The following is a 4306-nucleotide window of genomic DNA, read 5'->3' on the forward strand; positions in this document are numbered from 1 at the left end:
GCTCTAAATCGTCCTGTTAGTCGCGAAGAATTAGAAACTGTTATCAGAAACCTCCCTACCAAAAAGAGCCCAGGACCAGATGGTTTCAATGCGGAATTCTACCAGAACTTCCAAGAAGACCTAATACCTATACTCCTTAAGGTATTTCATAATATAGAAACACAAGAGTCACTGCCAAATTCCTTCTATGAAGCTACAGTTACCCTGATACCTAAACCACACAAAGACTCAACCAAGAAAGAGAATTACAGGCCAATCTCACTCATGAACATGGACGCAAAAATTCTCAATAAAATACTGGCAAACCGAATCCAAGAACACATTAGAAAAATTATCCATTACGATCAAGTAGGCTTCATCCCAGAGATGCAGGGCTGGTTCAACATACGAAAATCTATTAATGTAATCCATCATATAAACAAACTGAAGGAAAAAAACCATATGGTCATCTCATTAGATGCTGAAAAAGCATTTGACAAAATTCAGCACCCTTTTATGATAAAGGTCTTGGAGAGATTAGGGATACAAGGGTCATTCCTAAATATAATAAAAGCTATTTACAGCAAGCCGACAGCTAACATCAAATTAAACGGAGAGAAACTCAAGGCTATCCCACTAAATTCAGGAACACGACAAGGCTGTCCACTCTCTCCTTATCTCTTCAATATAGTGCTTGAAGTTCTAGCAATAGCAATAAGACAACATAAGGGAATCAAGGGGATTCAATTTGGAAAGGAAGAAGTTAAACTTTCATTATTTGCAGATGATATGATAGTATACATAAGCGACCCCAAAAACTCCACCAAAGAACTCCTACAGCTGATAAACTCCTTCAGTAACGTGGCAGGATACAAGATCAACTCCAAAAAATCAGTCGCCCTCCTATACACAAAGGATAAGGAAGCAGAGAGGGAAATCAGAGAAGTATCACCTTTCACAATAGCCACAAATAGCATAAGATATCTGGGAGTATCGCTAACCAAGGAAGTGAAGGATTTATTTGACAAGAACTTTAAGTCTTTGAAGAAAGAAATTGAAGAGGATACCAGAAAATGGAAGGATCTCCCCTGCTCGTGGATTGGGAGGATCAACATAGTAAAAATGGCAATTCTACCAAAAGCAATCTATAGATTCAATGCAATCCCAATCAAGGTCCCATTAAAATTCTTCACAGAGATTGAGAGGACAATAATCAACTTTATATGGAAAAACAAGAAACCCAGGATAGCCAAAAAAATCTTATACAATAAAGGTACTTCTGGAGGCATTACCATCCCTGACTTCAAACTCTATTACAGAGCTACAGTATTGAAAACGGCTTGGTATTGGCATAAGAACAGAGAAGTTGACCAATGGAATCGTATAGAAGACCCGGATCTTAAACCACAAACCTATGAACACCTGATTTTTGATAAAGGAGCCAAAAGTACACAATGGAAAAAAGAGGGCATCTTCAACAAATGGTGCTGGCATAACTGGATGTCAACCTGTAGAAGAATGAAAGTAGATCCATATCTATCACCATGCACAAAACTCAAGTCCAAATGGATTAAAGACCTCAATATTAATTTGAACACATTGAGATTGATAGAGGAGAAAGTGGGAAGTACTCTACAACAAATGGGCACAGGGAACCGTTTCCTATGCATAACCCCAGCTGCACAGACTTTAAGGGCAACATTGAATAAATGGGACCTCCTGAAGTTGAGCAGCTTCTGTAAAGCAAAGGACATTGTCACTAAGACACAAAGGCAGCCTACTGACTGGGAAAAGATCTTCACCAACCCTGCAACTGACAAAGGTCTGATCTCTAAAATATATAAGGAACTCAAGAGACTAGACGGTAAAATGCCAATTAACCCAATTAAAAAATGGGGCGATGAACTGAACAGAGAATTCTCAACAGAAGAAGTTCGAATGGCCAAAAGACACTTAAGGTCATGCTCAACCTCCCTAGCTATCAGGGAAATGCAAATCAAAACAACTTTGAGATATCATCTTACACCTGTCAGATTGGCTAAAATCCAAAACACCAATAATAACCTTTGCTGGAGAGGTTGTGGGGTAAGGGGCACACTCATCCATTGCTGGTGGGAATGCAAACTTGTGCAACCACTTTGGAAAGCAGTGTGGCGGTTTCTCAGGAAATTCGGGATCAACCTACCCCAGGACCCAGCAATTCCACTATTGGGAATCTACCCAAGAGATGCCCAATCATACAACAAAAGCATATGCTCATCTATGTTCATAGCAGCATTATTTGTAATAGCCAGATCCTGGAGACAGCCTAGATGCCCTTCAGTGGAAGAATGGATGAAGAAACTGTGGAATATATACATGCTAGAATACTACTCAGCGGTAAAAAACAATGACATCTTGAATTTTGCAGGCAAATGAATGGAAATAGAAAACACTATTCTGAGTGAGGTAACCCAGACCCATAAAGATGAACATGGGATGTACTCACTCATATTCGGTTTCTAGCCATGATTAAAGGACATCGAGCCTATAAGTTTGGGATCCTTGAGAAGATAATAAGAAGGTGAACTCCCAAAAAAGATATAGTAATCCTCCTGGATATTGGAAGTAGACACGATCGCCAGGCAAAATTGGGAACTTGAGGGTTGGGCAAGACTGGGCCAAGGGAAGATGGGGAGAGAAAAGTGTGAAGGGGAGAGCGGGGGGAGCTCGGAGGAATGGGGTGCTTGGGATATAGGAAGGGTGGATATGAGAGCAGGGAAGCATATATCTTAATTTAAGGAGCTACCTGAGGGTTGTCAAGAGACTTGACCCTAGAGGGGTTCCCAGGTTTCCAGGGAGACGCCCCCAGTTAGTTCCTTGGGCAGCTGAGGAGAGGGAGCCTGAAAAGGCCAGTTCCTATAGCCATACTGATGAATTTCTTGCATATCACCATAGAACCTCCACCTGACGATAGATGAAGAAAATGACAGAGCCCCACCTTGGAGCACCGGACTGAGCTCCCAAGGTCCTGATGAGGAGCAGAAGGAGAGAGAACATGAGAAAGAAAGTCAGGACCGTGAGGGAACCTCCAGCTGGCGACAGATGGGGAAGGTGACTGAGCCCCACATTGGAGCACTGGACTGAGCTCCCAAGGTCCTGATGAGGAGCAGAAGGAGCGAGAACATGAGGGAGAAAGTCAGGAACGAGAGGGGTGCGTTCACTCATGGAGACGGTGGGACAGAACTAATGGGAGATCACCAACTCCAGTTGGAATGGGACTGATGGATCATGCGACCAAACCCGTCTCTCTGAGTGTGGCCAACAGCGGGGGCTGACTGAGAAGCAAAGGACAATGGCTCTGGGCTCTGATTGTTCTTCATGGACGGGCTCTGTGGGAGCCTTCTCAGCTTGGTCGATCACCTTCCTGGACCTGGGGGGAGTTGGGAGGACCTTGGTCTTAGCATAGAGTGGGGAACCCTGATGGCTCCTTGGCCTTGAGAGGGAGGGAGGGGAGGTATGGGTGGAGGGGAGGGGAGGGAAGGGGGAGAAGGAGGGGAGAGAAGGGGGAGAAGGAGGGGAGGGAGGGGGGAGGAGGAGGGAAGGAGATGGAAATTTTTAAATATAAAAAAAAATAAACCATGAGGAAAAAAAAAAAAAGAAGTTGGAGCTTTCCCCCAAACAAAAAAAAAAAAAAAAGAAGTTTCCTATTCCTTGGCCGATGTCCCTTCCCTGCCTCAGGACCTGAACCCAAGTCAAGGCTGAACCCTAGCAACATAACATTGTAAGCCTTCAAAACATTCTCAGGTTTTATTTGCCTCACTTTAATCTTATTTGTTCCAAAAGTTTTCTTGATTCTTGACTTCCCCAGTAATATCCCAAAATAATTCTCTCCAAAGGGGAGGTGGGGAGATCTCTTAATTGGCTATTTCTCTGCCACAAGGGGGAGCCAGATCTCTTCAGTAAGAGCCTTGGCTGCAGGTACTAAAGACTGCACCTGGTAGAGTCCAGGTGTCTTTGATTTATCAAAACCGTGATTGCTGAAGTCTAAAACTGTGCAGAGAAGTTTCTAGTGTTTGTAGGGTCCCACCACCAAAGGGTCCCCAGCACAGCCAGAGTTCCTTTGCTCTTTTTTGCAAACACAGGGAGAGGGTGCCGTCAAAACCCTCTGCTCTCTGGTCTCTAAGGGGGTATGGCATTCATTCTAGTCAGAAAGCTCTTGTCTCATTGGAATTGTCTTTCTCTAGCGGATATTATCTGAAATACAGCTTCTCCTTGCCCGGAATTATCTGGTGCCACCATTTCCTTGTTTGTGTGTACTGAGTCTGATAACTGACTTTTGGCAAGG

The sequence above is a fragment of the Arvicola amphibius genome, chromosome 2 (assembly GCF_903992535.2).
Source record: "Arvicola amphibius chromosome 2, mArvAmp1.2, whole genome shotgun sequence".
NCBI classification, from domain to species: Eukaryota; Metazoa; Chordata; class Mammalia; order Rodentia; family Cricetidae; genus Arvicola; species Arvicola amphibius.